General features: G+C 37.9%; 1 protein-coding gene across 2 annotated transcripts in view; it reads left to right on the top strand.

Moving 5' to 3' along the window:
* The first annotated feature begins 1,141 nt into the window (after positions 1–1,141).
* The window catches only part of KCNJ16 (potassium inwardly rectifying channel subfamily J member 16), a 137,076-nt gene continuing 120,522 nt past the window's right edge, over positions 1,142–17,695 (top strand). The window contains exons 1-2 of one of the 2 annotated variants that reach the window (XM_064495601.1): positions 1,142–1,229; positions 2,238–2,370. The gene's annotated coding sequence lies outside the window, so the exon portion shown is untranslated. Of the gene's footprint in view, positions 1,230–2,237; positions 2,371–9,489; positions 9,629–17,695 lie in introns of those variants that run through there. The other variant, XM_064495600.1, reaches the window with a different exon arrangement.

Below are 17,695 nucleotides of genomic sequence, written 5' to 3'. Positions count from 1 at the left end.
TGTTTGTGGCCTTTCAGTTTTGCCAAAAAAAGGGAAATTTCCTGAAATGTTTGCCGATTTTTCTCAGACTCGGACTATAATGCCCTAGTTACTGAGATCCTCTGGGAATTACTGAGACAAACTTGCAAGGTTCTCATTCTCACTTCTCCAGGAAATGAAATAAACTAGCATATCTTTTATGATGTGGCAGTGAAAACGCTGGAATGTATTGACTGATCTGTTAGAGGAATGAGGGGGCAAGAATATCCTTCTTGAACTGCTGGTGTATCGTATTTTCCCCCAAATAAACTCAGTCACAGACCTCTAAGACTTCTTAAGCGTTCATTGGTATGCCTGCCCGATGTGTAATTCTGTCAGATTTTCTGAACCTTGGCTCTATGAATACTTGGGGTCAGACAGTTCTTCACTGGGAGAGGGGGTGTCCTGTACATTGTGGGAGGTTTAGTAGCATCCTTGGCCTCTACCCTCTAGGTGCCAGGAGCCCTCCTCCCTCCTAATTACAGCAGCCAAAACTATCTCCAGACATTGCCAAATTGCCCTTGGTCGAGAGCCATTGATGTAAATCTTGAAACATAAAAATAAAACAACTTTAATATTTCTATGGCTTAAGATGTTATCTAGGATATTAGATAGATAGATAAATATAGATAGTAGAGATATATACTATATTTATACAGAATATATGCTATATTATTTTAGTCATATATATCACTATATATTTAGTATAACTATATATACTTAGTCTAATGTATAACAAAAAGTTGTGTCTTTCATATACAATTCTCTCCACTCTTTGGCCTTTTAAAAGAAACTAAGGATTAGGTTAAGAATAGTTTTCTTCTCTGTCTTATAACTCTTGCAATATGCAGGACATGTGTGTGTTTTGAAAAGTGATTTTAATGTGGGCTGCCTGTCCATTATTGTTAGAAACCATGTCTTGCCTTCTACACGTCACTCAGAAATCTCAGATCTTAGATGGGGGAGAGTGTGTTCCTGGGCTAGCTTCCCGGCTGATCATATATTTGCTGGTAGTACAATCTCATGTGCAGCTGTCTCCAAGAGCTAGCCAGTGAGTGCCTCCTTGGGACAGGTTTTCCATCTTCCTCCCCTAACATGTTTTTTTCTCCCTTCCATGCTATAGGTATATTGACTTTGATGAGAGAGCTTGCTCAGAGAAGTAGTCAAGAAAGCAACATACTGAAAACACAGCCATGAATCTGACAAGAAAGGTACTGAAGGTTAAGTAAGAAGATGGGGTTGCATTTTTATGATGTGTTAGAAAAAGTCATCCTTGAAAAAGTCTGGTTCTAGGGGCCAACCATTATTCATTTTGGGGGGAATGTGTCATGCCAAAGAGCTCCTCATTTTAGGGGGTCTCACAACGACCTCTGTTGTCCTGGGTGCTTTAGTGAGGAACATGGACCAAGTTTCACTCTAAGAAAGAATGTTGACTTAACACAGCACCTTTCTCTGGGCCAGGTTTCCTTTGTAATCTCCCAAGTGTTATATTTAATTTACATTTGCAGTAGGAAGTGTATGAACATGGAATTCAGCACGCAGATTGATTATCTGGGTTTTCTAAATTCAGGAGAATTTATGGAAGCTGATGCTTCTGAGTTTTTTCTTTTTACTGAAATATCAAAAAATTGAAAGTCCTTTCAGGATTTCATGGTTCTCTGATAACCTGAAAATCATCACCCAATAAAGTTATTGTGCCTTTCCTCAGTGTTTATGATCACACATTTCCAATAGAGCATTGAAATTGGTACCAAAGCTCTTACGTAGATGATCTCTTAAAAGCTAGGTTCCATTATGTTGAGTGAGAAAAATAAACTCAGTCTTAGACCTAAGACTATTTCTTGGCTTCTACCTAAATGGAGTTCTATGCTCTTTACAAGCCCCTGAATATTTGATGACTCTGAGATGTGCAAAAGCAAGTTCCCTAGGACTCTCTGCCTGAACAAATTTGAACCCCCATCACCCTAACTTGGAACTAATTTCATTCGTTAATAACTCTGTTGACTGCAGAGGAAAGCCAAATGTAAGGAGGGTACTAACAAGGCTGCATATGTTCAGATGCCAGAGTTATTAACTGTAAAATTCACAGTGGGGGAAATCGTGTGTGTGCAAGGAATGCAATTTCTTTTTGAAAATATATCATGTGTGCAATGAATGCAATTTCTTTTTGAAAATATATCATGTGTGTATATCTTTTCCTTCTTTTCTTCTGTCACTAGCATTGTTTTGATTGCATACATGGAGATCAACATCCACTGGCCATGTCCTGGGTGACAAGTTAGAAAAGACGAAACACCAATTTGTCTCCTTTACACTCATTTCTGTTCTGAGAATCTAGAGGGGATTTTGGTGGTGAGTATTGTTGCCTTTTTACCCTGGACCCTAGGGCATAAGAATCCAAAGTACTGAAGTGTCCTCTTCATAATCATCAAACTATGAGGTGATGGTGGCCAATTCTTTTGAAAATATGAGGAAAGGACAGAGCTGCTTACCTCTGGCTCTTGAAACTTCATAAAACTGCCAGGCAAACTGGGACTCTCTCATTGAATAGGTCCCATGCAATTTGTCAGCATTGGTTTAACCAAATTCATTTGTTCAACATTTGACAGGTATTTGTAGTCCTTTACTATGTACTGGGAAGTATCCTAAGAACCAAAGATACAGCAACGAAATCACAGCAACAGTTCCCTGCCCTTATGGATCTTCTGTTCTGCTGTAGGGTAAGGGGAGAGAGGTGGTGAGAAAGTAAACCAATAAATAGAAAAAGATGATTTAGATTGTGAGACATTCGATAAAGAAAATTAAAAAGGGTAATGGGATGGAAAGTGATGACCGGGATGTATTGGAGATTTTAATTTGGATTGTCAGGACAGGAATTTCTGGGGAGGTTACATTTGAGTTGAAACAGAAGATAAGAATTATCCAAACATGGACTAGGAGGAAGACCATTTCAGATGAAGGGAATTGCAGTAAAGGCCCTAAGACAGGCATAGGCTTGGTGTCTTTTATATGTAGAAAGAAACCTGTCTATCTGGATTCTAGACAGTGAGATTAGATATTTTTATGGACTGAGTTGTGTGCTTTCCCCTTTCCAAGAAAAAAATTCGTGTGTTGAAGCCCTAAACCTCAACGTGACTATATAGGGCTTTTAAAGAGGAAATTAAAGTTAAATGAGGTCATGAGGGTGGAGCCCTAATCTGATAGAACTACCCTTATAAGAAGAGAAAGAGACATCAGAGTTCACTCTCTCTACATGTGGACACAGAAGAGGTCATGTGAGGACACACTGGGAAGGCAGCTGTCTGTGCAGCAGGAAGAAACCAAACCTGCTGACACTTTGGTCTTAGACTTCTAGCCTCCATAACTGTACGAAAATAAATTTCTGTTGTGTAAGCCACTCAGTGAGTGGTATTTTTCAGAGAAGCTCTAACAGAATCTTAGAGAGGCCGAACCTTGGGACTAGTTGAAAATGAGGTCAGCGTCAAGTTTATGTACGTATGTTACTCTATGGTTTGTAAATAGTGCTGCTATGAACATTGGGGTGCAGGTGTCTTTTTGAAGTAGGGTTCCTTCTGGATATATGCCCAGGAGTGGGATTCCTGGGTCATATGGTAAGTCTATTCCTAGTCTTTTGAGGAATCTTCATACTGTTTTCCACAGTGGCTGCACAAAACTGCAGCATTCCCATTAGCAGTGTAGGAGGGTTCCCTTTTCTCCACAGCCTCTCCAGCATTTGTCATTTGTGGACTTTTGAATGATGGCCATTCTGAGTGGTGTGAGGTGATACCTCATTGTAGTTTTGATTTGCATTTCTCTGATAATTAGTGATATTGAGCATTTTTTCATGTGCCTATTGATCATTTGTATGTCTTCCTTGGAGAATTGCTTGTTTAGGTCTTCTGCCCATTTTTGGATTGGGTTGTTTGTTTTTTTCTTATTATGTTGTATGAGCTGCTGATTTATTCTAAGTGTAGTAGAATGTCATTAAAAAGGAGAGTTGATGTGGTCTAATTTACATTTTGAAGATGCTACTCTGGCTGTGATGTGAAGACAGAATCGTTGGGTGTAGGGGATGTAGCAAGAGACAGACCACTTGGAAACAAATGAGAGTGACTTGGACAAGGATAGTCGAGGTAGAGATTATGAAAGAGGATGGAATTAAAGATGTATTTTGAAGGTACAATCAACAGAATTATTTAGACTGAATGTGGCGTCTAAGGGTAAGAAAGAACTCAGACAGTTTGGCTTTATCAAATAGGAATAGAGTAGTTTTACTAAGATGCTGTTTTCTCATCTGGGGAGGAATAAGCTATTAGAACGGAGTAGGCAGGGATTAACAATTTTATTTTAGTTGTAGTTGAGATATCAGATGGGGAAGTTGTACACAGTAGGCCCTCTGTATCCATGGCTTCTTCATCTGTGGATTCAACCAACTGTATATCAAAAATATATTTTTTTTAATTCCAGAATGTCCCAAAAAGCAAAACTTGAATTTGCTGCATGCCAGCAACCATTTACATTGCATTTGCATTGCATTAGGTATTATAAGTAATTTAGAGATGATCTAAAGTATATGGGAGGATGTGCATAGGTTATATGCAAATACTATGCCATTTTATATGAGGGATTTGAGCATCGTGGATTTTTGTATCTGTAAGGGGTTCTAGAGCCAATTCCCCACTGATACCAAGGGACAATTGTACATAAGTTTGGAGTTCATTAGGGCTATCTGAGTTGGAGATACACATTTGGGATTTATTGGCAGGTGAAAGGTATTTTTAAAAGAACTCAAATTAAATTCACTAAGAACAGAATGTATTTAGAAAGGAATCAAACCTCTGTAACCAAGATCCAAGTCACTTTAATGTTTAGAGTTCTCTCAAACATTAAAGAAGAATTCACACAATTCTTCACAACCTCTTCCAGAAAATAGAAGAAGAAACACCTTCCAGTTCATTGAATGAGGACCAAATTACCTTGAGATCACAACTAGACAAAGACATTACAAAAGAAAAATACTATAGACAATATCTCATGTAAACTAAGCCATAAAATTTCTAAACAAAATATTAGCAACTTGAATCCAGCAATATATATGTGTGTGTGTGTGTGTATATACATGTATATATATATATACAGATAAAATCTATAAAAATATATATGATATGCACCATGGCCAGGAGGGGTTTATTCCACTTATACAATGCTGGTTAAATATTTGGAAATCAATCAATGTAACCTAACATATCAACAGGCTAAAGAAGAAAAAGCACTTGATCATATCAATTAATAGAAATCAAACATATGGCAAAATTTAACACTCATTTATTATGTATGTATATTATATGCAAATACTCATTTATGAAATTTATATTTTAAGATTATATGTATGTGTATGTGTGTGTGTGTGTGTGTATATATATATATATATTCTCCCAAAACAGGAAATAGAGGAACAACCTCAATTTGCCAAAGAGTATGTGCCAAAAACCTAACAGCTATCAATGCTTAATTATGAAAAGTTGAATGAGTTCCCCTAAGACAAGGAACATGGCAAGAGTGTTTGTTCTTCTCACTCTTATTCAACAGAGTTCTGGAAGTTCTAGTCAGTGTAATAAGACAAGAAAAAGAAAAAAGGCATAGAGATTGGAGAGTGGAAAATAAAACTGTTCCTATTTTCAAATGACATGATTGTCTACATAGAAAATTCCAAAGAATCTACAACAGAAGTCCTAGAACTAATAAATGAGTTTAGCAAAATCACAAGATACAAAATGTACACACAAAAATCAACTGTATATCCTTATATTTGCAATAAATATATATAAATTAAATTTTAAAATACAAAACTGTTTATAATCATTCCAGTAAAAAAGAAATAAATATTTATAAATCTAACAATTTATGTACAGGACCCATATGCTGGAAATGATAAAAAAAACACTGATGAAAATAAAATCAAAGAACATCTAAATAAATGGAGAGACAACCATATCATGGATAGGAAGACTCAATATAGTAAAATATCAATTCTCCCCAATTTGGTATATAAAGTTAATGCAACTCATATCAAAACTCCAGCAATATTTTTTTGCAAATATAAGGAATCTCATTCTAAAATTTTTATAGCAAAGCACAGACCTGAGAATAGCTAAAATAATTTTGAAAAATAATGGAGTAAGAGGGATCATTTTACCCAAAGTTAAGACTTATTATTTGTTTACAGTAATAAGTGACTGTGGTATTGATGGAGGCTTAGACACATAGATCAATGGAACAGAAGAGAGAACTCAAAACTGGAAAAATGTGCCAAGTGATTTTTTTAAAATTTGGAAAAGCATTTCAATAAAGCTGCAAGAAGCAGTTCAATTTTAACAAATGGTGCTAATGCAATTGGACCTCCAAAGACAAATAAATGAATTTTAATCTGAATCTAATATTATACAAAAATTAATCCAAAGTGGATCATAGATTTAATTATAAAACTACAAAATTTTGAGAACACAACACAGGAGAAAAGTTTCAAGACCTAGGCTAGGTGAAGAGTTCTTAGACATGACACCGAAACATGACTCATAAAAGCAAATAACTGCTACATTGAACTTCACCAAAATTAAATGCTTTTGTTCTCTGAAAGATCATGTTAAGAGGACAAAATTTTAATCTAAAGACAGGGAGGAAATATTTGCAAGTCACACTATTCAGCATAGGACTTGTGTTTAGAATATACAAAAAATTCTCAAAAACTAACACTAAAAAAAGAGGAAAAAATAAGTCATTTAATTAGAAAATACACAAATGAAAACGAATAGAAATTTCACCAGAAAGGGACTCTAGATGGCAAATAAACACATGCAGAAATATTTGCCATTATTAGCTACTAAGGAAATGCAAATGAAATCATAAGAAGATATGACTACACACTTAAGAGAACAACTTAAAAAACGCCAGTGATCAGCTAGTTAATGGCCAAAGCTGGAACAAATTGAGCAACAAAATAAGTAACAGAGTGTTGGATTATAGCCCAAAGTATAAAATAAATATACATAGATTCATACTGATATAAGTAAATGATGGAAAAAGTGAGTAAATGGAGAAGAGACAAATTTTTCTTACAAAATAATTCCAGATATCACATGTGGATATTCTCCCCTACAGCAGGTGACTCTTGCAAATTTATTTCCAAAGGATAAAGTATGGAAAGGGAAAAATATTACATATGTACTTTCTTGGAACCACTGATGATCATTTGATAATGATAAAGCACTTTTTATCTTTGCGATATTCTTTCCAACAAACATAGACTGGTCTAGTTATGCAAAATATATCAGATAAACCCAACCTCTAGAACATTCTGCAAAATACTTGTCCAACATGCCTCAAAACTTTTAACATCATGAAAAACAAGGAAAGGCTGAGAAACTGTTACAGACCAGAGGAGAATATGGGGACATGACAACTCATTGCAATATGGTGTCCTGGATAAGATCTTGGAACAGAACAAGAACACTAACAGAAAAAAAAAAAACAAAAACACAAAAACCTGCTGAAATCCGAATAAAGTCTGGAGTTTAGTTAATAGTAATGTTCCAATGTTGGTTTCTTAGTTTTGACAAATGTACCGCAGAAATGTAAGCTGATAGCGTTAGGGGAAATGAAATGGGTAAAGGGCATATGGGAACTCTCTGTACTATCTTTGCAACTTTTCTGTAGGTCTAAGATTATTTCCAAATAAAAAATACATTTAACAAAAAATATTTTACAATTTAATCAAAAAATATAAAGTTCCCAAGAACAAATAATGTGTAAACAAAATTTACAATGTTATTGAAAGATAATAAAGATTTTAATGAATGGAAAAGTATAATAGTGCATTCACTAGAAGAAACAATATTATAGAGATAGCAATTTTCCCTAAATTACGACAGTGATGGCAAAAATATCTTCATGTTACCAATTTGTTGATCTTTGAGTAATAAAAAAATTTTTTTAAAAGAAGGCTAGGGAACTTAAATGTAAATGATTAATTGTAAAATACTTTTAATGAAAGATTTAAAATTCTGGACACCATAATTATTAATGTAATATCACCATTTCAGTTATTTACTTCTTTCGTGAACAAACATGCACTGAATGTTTTATGTACCAGGTGCTTTGTAGAAACACTCTTTAAAAATGAACAAACTAGTATGTCAAATCACTCCTCTACCTTGACAGCAATTCTCAATATCATTTTGAAGTTAAGTGTAATGAGGTCAGTAAAGATAAACCTAAGTTCCAAAGCAAATTTATGATCAGAATAAAGTTACTTTTTCAGCTCTTCACATCTTGGGTCCTGTGTAGACAGACCTCCCACATGCCTGTCATGGCGCTAATCAAACAAGATTGAGGGCAAACCCAAGTGAATTCATGGAGTAACTGACAAAGGCAATCACAGGAAAATACACAGTCCTGAAATAAGCACTTTCGGATGGCTCCCCATGTCCCAGATGGTGGGGTGGGGCCTTGTGCAGTGTCCGTTCAGCCCTTTCAAGTAGCCTCAGGAAGCCACGATTAGTTATGACTCTGGTACAGATTAAAGAGGTTACTGAATATATTGAAACCTTTAGGGCTAGTACATGGTGGAGTCAGGATTAGAATCCAAGTCCAGCCCTGCTTTATCTTCCTGAATGGACCCTGTGATAGGAGGCTTCTCCGTAGGACAACCAACAGGGGCTGAGTATTTCAAACATTTTGGCACCCAGTGAGCCTGTTTGTTTAGCTAAGGGTGAAAACTGAATCACTCTCATCTTCTCTTGATAACAAATTCTTAAGTCACGGAAACTCTAAATAGAAATGCTTTCAGTTGAACTGAGTTTCCTTATTTGAAAAAGGGGGAGGGGAGGACTGAATTTCAAGCCAAGTGACTTCTGGAATGAGTCACGCATGTGAGGCAGCACTAGTACCCTGGAGGTCCCGCCATACTGGGACAGGTCCTAATTGGCAGAAAGAAGGGAAAGATTCATAATGAACATAATAACAGGGAGAGATGGAACAAAAAGGGCTCCTTTCCCTTTTCCTTCTAATCAAGGGCCCTGATAAAAGACACACAGACACATAGCGAGAGCATTCCAAGGTTGAAGCACATTTATTTCCAAACCTGCTGTCATTTAAAATGTAGGTTCAGAAAAATAAGCAACCAACAATCAAACAAAACCCTCTCATCCTGGGCCAGATTCTGGGCTGAACTCAAACAAGATATTTTCTAGAAGCTTATTAAATGTTTGGCAAACATTAAACAGTCCTTTATTTGTTATAAAATTTTTCTTGAACTCCCACAGCTTCAGTGATACCAGTAGGTTTAGGTAAAGAGACCAACGTGGGGGAAAATGGTCATGACTGCTGTTCAAATTGACAAATGTGAAATACAGGGTGGGACCACGTTAATCACTCATTTATATTATTACAGGTGCCCACTTTGATGACTTATTGCACTCGTGCCTTTGATCTCCACTGTAGAAAATGCTCTGCTCCATTTCAAAGGAGATTGCCATGTGGCCCATTCACTGGCCTTTGGATCAAACCAGCATCAGACCTCACAGTTAGAATTCCATTGGCCGTTCACAAGGAGGTAAACTATAAGTCGTTTGCATCACTTCCAAATATTTCTTTCAGTTTAAAAAAAAATCTGTTAGTTAATATTGCCATCTCCTTTGGTTACTAATAAGCTTTAAAGTTTGGGCCTTAATCATACAGTGTTTTGCCAAAGCCCTTTTATTTTTTAGCTATTGAAGGAATGAAAAGTTAAGCCTGGGTAGACCTTATAAAAAATGTTTTTAAATGTTGGCTTTATGCCTTTCCTGCTGATGATAGTAACACTCCTCTCTGCAATTCAAAACCTGATGTTAGAATAAGGATGTCGCTACAGAGCCAGTGACCAACTGGAGGAGGCCTTTTCATCCTTTTTCTCTGGGATTTTTCCTACTAGCATGTATTGTTAATCTTGAGGTCAGTAATATATGCATCGTTGAGGCAAAGGCATTCTGCCAGCACAGGGGACAGAATAAATACAACTGGCCTTTGTAAGGATAGAAAGTGTGACTCACTTGCCACTATGTTTTAATTACCTAAAACTAAATTAAGGAAGGCGAAATGGTAAAATGGAATAAGCTGGGATTTCCAGTCAAGGTCCTGAGACCAAAGCCAAAATGTGTCATTTATTAGCTGGTTATCCTTCCCTCGCAGACTCTGTGTCCTTGTCTCTTCTCCGAGACTAATAACAACAGCTGATCTCACTGAATAGTTGATTTAATGCTTACAAGACAAGTTTGCAAATGCTCCATGCTGCATTAACAAAAAAAAAAAAAAAAAAAAAAAAAGACTGAGCCACAAGGCCCAAGTTGTAAGGAACCGGGGAGAGTATTATAAAGAGTTATTAAATAACCAGTATGGAAAAATGAAATACTTCTTTGTGTTAATTTCCTATCGCTGCATAACAAAGTACCACAAACTTTGTGGCTTAAAATGACAGGCATGTATTATCTCACAAGTTTGTGGTTCGGGAATCTGGGCTGGGCTTAGCTGGGTTCTCTGGAAACTTAGAATCAAGATGTTTGTCGGAGCTGGGTTCTCTTCTGGAGGCTTGACTGGAGATGGATCTGCTACCAAACCGACTCAAGTTTGTTGGCAGAGTTTATCTCTTGGTGGTTGTAGAACCGAGGTTCTTTGCTTCTTGCTGGCTGTTTGCCAGGGGCTGCTCTCAGCTCCAAGAGATTGCTGCAGTTGCTTGCTATATGGCCCTCTCATCAGGCCCTCTTGCAACAGCTTACTTCTTCGAAGCCAGCAAAAGAGAAAGTCTTTAGCAAGGTCTGCTAGCGGGGCAGTTGTATATAATGTAATGTAATCATGGGCATAACGTCATCACCTTTGTCATGTAATTGACATCATCACGGGTGAGACAGCCACCTTCTGCATTTTCTGCAGTTAGAAGCAAGTCACAGGCACTGTCCATTCTCAAGGGGAGCAGATTTCACAAAGGCATCAAGGCCTGAAAGCAAGGTCATGAGGCTGCCTTAGAGTCTGTCCACCAAACTATTAATTTTTAGGTCTCTAGATGTTAAATATACACATCAGAGCATTTCTTCAATTCATAGACTGCAGAATTTAGGTATCGGCCTTCCTACTTTTCAAACAGACCCTGCTATAGAAATTAGCAAATAATAATACAGAAATAGAATATGTCACATTCCTGCAAAGTACAAAATATACAGGACATTCTACTTCTCAGCCAAAGCTGGCTGTCTGACCTTACTTATTCTCCTCGGAAACAAGATGAAGATTCTCTCAATTTCAATGAAGTTGGGTAGTCACAATGAGTGTTGCCCCTGCGGCCAGTGATCTTGTGACTTCCCTTCCACCGTAATTCCCCACCATCCTCCATCTCACTCTGTGCGCTGCTGGGCTGACCAGGGTGGATTCTGCCAAGTCCTCTGAATTCCAGTTGAGTGCAGCCAGTGGGAGGCCACAGCAGGAGTGAAGAGAGGAGCAAGGTGTCTGTCCCTTATTCCCCTCCCTCTAGGACCTGCTTAGGCTGCCGGTGTTTCTCTGAGCTCCCCCACCCCTGTGCCCAACCCCACATTATCCCCTTCTCTGGGCTGTCTCTGCATGACCCTCCGATCCAGATACAGTAACTGCTCTCTTCCCTCAAACATTTAGGCATAGATAATAACGATTAGGATTAGGATGTTTCTAGCCCTGAGATACCACTCTGTGTGTATGTGTGTGTGTGTTTGTGATTTTTCTCAACTCTTCCCACAACTTTGTTAATAATTCCTTTATTTTCTTGCAGGGACTCTGGCAGATATTTCACTCAAAGAATTTAAGTTTTATGAACACAGGGATTTGTGCAAAAAGGGTAATCAAATCAAAAAATTGTGGAATGAATGAGAAAAAAAAAAAACCTTTGCCAGTACGTGTAGTCTTTTTCCTATTTAGTTATTCCACATGTTTTGAGGGGCTTCCTCTGCCTTGTGGAGTTCTAAGGAGAGTCAATGTGGTGACCCAGATTTCCTGGAAAACCTTCCTAGAGACTTGAGATGATAAATATTGCTTATTCCAGAAGAGATAAGGGCATTTTTTTTTCTTTTTGACTTTCTCCCTTATTCTTATCCAGGAGATGGTATTAGGGGTGGAGGAGCAAGATGTGTATGTTTGCAAAAGAATCTCAGTGCTGACTTCTGCGTTTAATGAGGTTATAATCCACACCCGTCTTTGGTGGAAGAAGCAACAATGCAATAGCAAAGGTTGTAATGCTGAAGAATTATTAGAACATGTCAAAAAGACAAAACAAGCATGAATATTGGATAAAGCTAATTCTAAAAAAAAATAGGCACTCTATAAAGAACGTCTAAGTAAAAATATATGAGATTGTAGAATAAACATATGAGGAAGTATGAAGTGTTTGATGTAGAAAGATAATTAAAACAGAATTTTGCTTGATACTCAATATTGCTTTATGGATGAAAACTGGGAAACTATGAGGGATTAAATCAGTAATCTTGAAGTCTTGGTACAGCTCCTATGGTTTATAGGACTATTTCATCTTGTTCTGGTGTTAAGATTTGCACAGTGGTGTCTGATCAATGAGATACCACTGAGATTTCTCAAAGGGTTGTTTTAATCACAGATATGAGTTACCATTGCTTCAAATAGGAAGTAAGCAGCTGCCAGATCTCTGGGCTTTTCCTGCATTCTTTTCTCATATTAGTTTTGACATCACAGACACAAGATATCCCGGATGGACCAGGGACTTTGGAGAATGAAACCCACTTCTAGACACAGAGTCATTTTGTTTGTTTGTTTGCCAGCTCACGAGCCCCTTCCTCTTGGTCTACTTCCTGGATTGCTGTGAAAGCAGGACACAGAACGTCAGGGCTAAAAATCTGCTTCTCTGTAGACATGCGGTCCGCATTTTAAAGGAGTAAGGACCTGGCTCTGGGCCTCTTCGTAGACATCCTCAGTTTTAAGCTGTATTCCGTACACTTGGCGTTTTATAATCTTCCGCGAAGGCATTTTATAGGGAATTCATACTTACCTCTACCAGAACTCAGTTAGCTACTCAGAATAGTAAATGTGCACATCATATTCTGTCTGTGAAGGTCTTCAGAGAGCTTTCACTTATTTTTCATTTCTATGTTGGAAATCTTGGCTGGAAAGCTCTAGTAGCAATTGTGACAGAGGGACACTAGAGGCAGTGCTGGGGCCAGAGTCTAGACACCTGTGTTCCTGTCCCCGCTCTGCCATCAACTGGCAGTGGAAAACTGGGCACTTTATCTCCCCAACTTCATCGTCACCTTCTGAAAAGTTAACGTACAACAGCGGTAGGTTTGCCGGTGCCGTGACCGTGACCCGTACACAGTTAAACTTAAGGCTCTCTTGTGTTCCCTGATTTTAATTTGCTCAGTATACACCGAAGTTTAAAAGCTCATTTTCACAAAACTTCTGAATTAACCCATTCAAAATATTTATGGACCATTTGCTCTGTTCAGAGGGTTAGATGTGGTGACAGAAGCAGAATCACGTAGCATAGTTATTGAGCCTTTTTTTTTTTTAATGCACACTCTCTAAACACCGTCACTACTTTTAAGGAACTTATAATCTGTTAAAGGCCATGTTCATAAATAAACCTGATGTTTAGTAGTGGGTGAAAAAGGAAGCTGGGACCAGAATCCAAAGCCATAAAAAGTGATTGTGTGTCTAGGAACCGTGATAAGAAATACAGTAATAACAAATACGGGACTATGTCCTGTGTGCCAGCACCTGGGCCAAGTGCTTCTCATAGATCAAAATGGTGTCATTACGTGGGTACCATTATCTGCTCCATTCTACATGTTAGAAAAGAGTATCATAGACATTAAGTGATTTGTCCAAGGCCACTGAATGAGACAGCAATGGAATCGGGATGCTAGTTCAGGCGCTGTCTGCAATAAACCCACTCCTTTTCAGGTATAATCAAAATGCTTGATGTATTCCAATTACAGTGAAATATTTTCAACAAGTGACATCACAGAAGTCTTTATGTATTCTTTCTTTCAGGCTTTTTCAATGTTTCTCAAAGTTCTATTTTGTGTTTTGGTTTTTGGTTGGTTGGTTTGTTTTTAATCCCAAGACCATCTGGGTGAGCATCACTTGAGTGAACTTGTTAAAAATACAGATTCCTGGGTCCTACCCAAGCCCCAATAAATCAAGATTCTGAGATTGGACAAGGAAGTCCAAATTTTTAACAATCACTTTAGTTTATTCTGAGGTACACTGAAGGTGACTACAAATTCTAAAGGGGAAGATTAGCTTTCAATAGGTGGCTAAGTTGAACAGCAGTTTCAGGTGGAAAGAATGTGGACGGAAGTATGGCATCCCAGGATAAGCCCTTCTGGGGGCTTGAAAACAAACATTTAGTAGGTGTGCAGGGCGTATGTGAGGAAATGGCAGGACACAAGTGTAGGTCTTGTAAAAGTACAGATCAGTCTGCTTTGAGCCTTGAGTGAAGTTCTTAGGACAGTGGCCTTTATTGGACAACCAAATAGAGCCAATTGTTGTGGGGTGTTTTTGATAGAAAATTAGCCTATTAAATGTTTAATAAATACTTAATAATAAATATTTAATAGTCTATTAAAGTAGAATCTTAGGCAAATTATTCTGGCGGCCACTAGGATGGCTGGGATGTGGGCAGACTGGGAAGAGCTCACTTCTTTGAGGCTCTTAAATGCCTGAATGTATGAAATATCACTTGATATTGAGCACTCAGAAAAGAAGGGAGTAAAGTAAAACACATTTTGGGGATAAAAACCCAGTGTAGCATAAAGGCGTTTCCTGGTTAGATGTTGGGTGAAGAGTGTGAACGGTCAGCGCTCAGATACCTGAGTGCCTGGAGTGATGGAGCAACGGAAACAGGCAGAGGGGAATCGGGGGAAGCACTGGTTCTGCGGCAGGTGGTGGAGAGTTCACTGTTACACATATTCGTGGTGCCAGCAAAACACAGATCTTCAGGTGCAATAGGCAGTTAGTAATTCAAGACAGAATTAAAGGTAAACTGTCAGTGCTTGAGGTGTACATTGATATACGTTGGGCATTATTAATAGGAGAACATTGCAAGTTCGGGAATAAATGACAGCATGTAGATAATCAGAGAAACAAACACAGGACGGCACCTGGGAAATACTTTCACTGATACTGTGGAGAAGAGATGGGGGAGGGGGAAGATGCACTTCATTCTCAGGGGAGTTACACAAAAATATAGTCTGACGTTAATCTTAGACATAGTCTCTTCTTAAACAGGGGTGAGAGAAATACGCATAAATGTCTCAAAATATTACCTGTGGTCACTCCTACAGATGTACATTTCCAAAAAAAAATAGATATATAGTTAAAATTAAGATCCAGTAATTTCCTGCTGTGAGAATTATGAAGATGGAAATGGATTTTACCCTTCTTAACGCATCACAGTAATAAATTAAGTAGCCTTTGAAAGCATCAAGATAGCAAGGCACCCATCAGATCAAAACTATCGTATTCCCAAAGTGCACTCCGCCGTAAAGGGCTCTCAGCACATTCCCGCTGGTGGAGATGGGCATCTTATGAGGCAGCCACTATTTGGGACCCACTGTGAAACATTCGAAAGGAAAGTCTCATCTTTCTGAGTCATGAAAGTCTTCCTCTGAAAATACTTTGTCATCAAGAAATTTAACTGAAATTTATTTTCAAGCCCAACCTGGAATCAGAACAAGACAAGGAAATGTCAAAAGCAAAAGGGAAACCACATTGATAAAAAACGTCAGAGCCGCCAAGTTCAGATGACTCCAGCTCTCGGTGAGGATTCAGGGAGGTCTTTTCCATCAGAACCAGTTTCCCCTTCTTAGCTTCCCTTTCACAGACTATGCCTCTGGGCATGTGAAAGTGTCCTTCCATGCAATGGGGAGTTAGCTTATTTGTGCATGGGGGTAAGGCAGCCTTTGATAAATATAAAACCCCGTCATTATCTCATTTTGGTGTATTCTGAGATTTTCCTAAACAGATGTCATGGAAAATTCATTGAGAAAGAACATGACTTGTTACAAAATAACCCACAGATTTTATCTTCCTCTTTTCCCTTAAAAGTTCAAAGCTGGGAGAAAACGACTTAATTGAGATAGTCCTTATAAGAAAGAGAACTGAGGGGTGATTCATGTGGCATTGACTGGGTAGTATTAAGTGAATTGTGTCGGATGGAAATTTAAATGCTCTAAATGCCCTGTGATCGTGTTTGGCACTTCAAAAGTGCTCCATTTTCTGCAAGTCTTCAGCCATTCGCATTCTGAATATGCTACTCCTCATATGCTGAGAAGATGCCACCATGAACAGAAAGGCAACTTGGGGTTTACTTTTCTAAATAATAGGCTAATTTTCCCATGAACTACTGAGTGGTCTTTCTAATGCCTCTGATAAGAAGAATGCATTTGCCAATGGTAGACCATGTTCAGGGCTATGCCAAAGGACAAAGATGATACTTGACCATTCAGGAATCAAATCTTTGACTTTGATCACCAGTTAAGTGCTATTTGAACTTGTCATTAAAATGAAGAAGTATTTCTAAAGGGCTGTATCCTGGAATATAGCTTAAAGTATAAAACTAGAACCATTATTATGGAGTTACAAGCTGGTCACTTGAGACATGTCTTTGAGACATGCTTTCTCTCAGAATCCAAGCCTGGATGATCTTGCAAGGTATCTGAGAATCCGCAAAATCATTTTTCTTTATGATTATCTTAAAAATACCCTTACAATTCTCTGCCTATTAGAATGGCTAAACACACACACACACACACACACACACACACACACACACACACACATGATAATATCAAGGGATGGTGAGGATATGGAGAATAAAAACATTCACATACTGCTGATGGAAATGCAAAATGATGCAGTCACTCTGGGAAATAATTTGACAATTTCTTATAAAGTTAAACATACATTAACCATATGATCCCACAATTTTATTCCTTTATATTTACTCAACAAAAATGAAAATTTGGGTTTACTTAGAAACCTGTACATGAATGGTTGCAGCATTTTATTCATAATCGCCAAAATCTGGATTCAATCCCAATGTATTTGATTTAGTGACTGGATAAGCAGACTGTGGTGTATCTACACAATTAAAAAGATTCACTGATCAACAAGGGTGAAAAATACATTTTGCTGTGTGAAAGAAGCCAGACCCAGAAGGCTACATACATACTTTATGATTCAATTTATATGACATTCTCAAAGAAGCAAACTTATAAGGAAGAACAGATCCATTTTCCGAGTGTACTGGAGTTAGAAGTTCTCTAACTTTGAGAAAGGAACTGCGGTAACAAGAAGCAGTCTTTCCGTTTGAGATAAGAGTGTGTCCAGGAATTGATAAAGACACCAAGGGGATTTATTAGTTTCCTCTTGCTGCTGTAACCATTGCCACAAACTCAGTGGCTTAAAAGAGCACAAATTTATTATCCTATAGTTCTGGATGTCAGAAGTCTGCAATGGATTCAACTGAGTTAAAATCGGGGTGTTGCCAGGACTGCATCTTTTCTTCCAGAGGCCGTAGGGGATAATCTGTCTTCTTGCCTTTCACTTCTAGAGGCCACTGTGTTCCTAGACTCAGAGCCTCCATCCATCT

Source organism: Camelus dromedarius, chromosome 16, assembly GCF_036321535.1.
Source record: "Camelus dromedarius isolate mCamDro1 chromosome 16, mCamDro1.pat, whole genome shotgun sequence".
Classification (NCBI taxonomy): domain Eukaryota; kingdom Metazoa; phylum Chordata; class Mammalia; order Artiodactyla; family Camelidae; genus Camelus; species Camelus dromedarius.
This window is presented reverse-complemented; position numbering and strand designations above follow the sequence as displayed.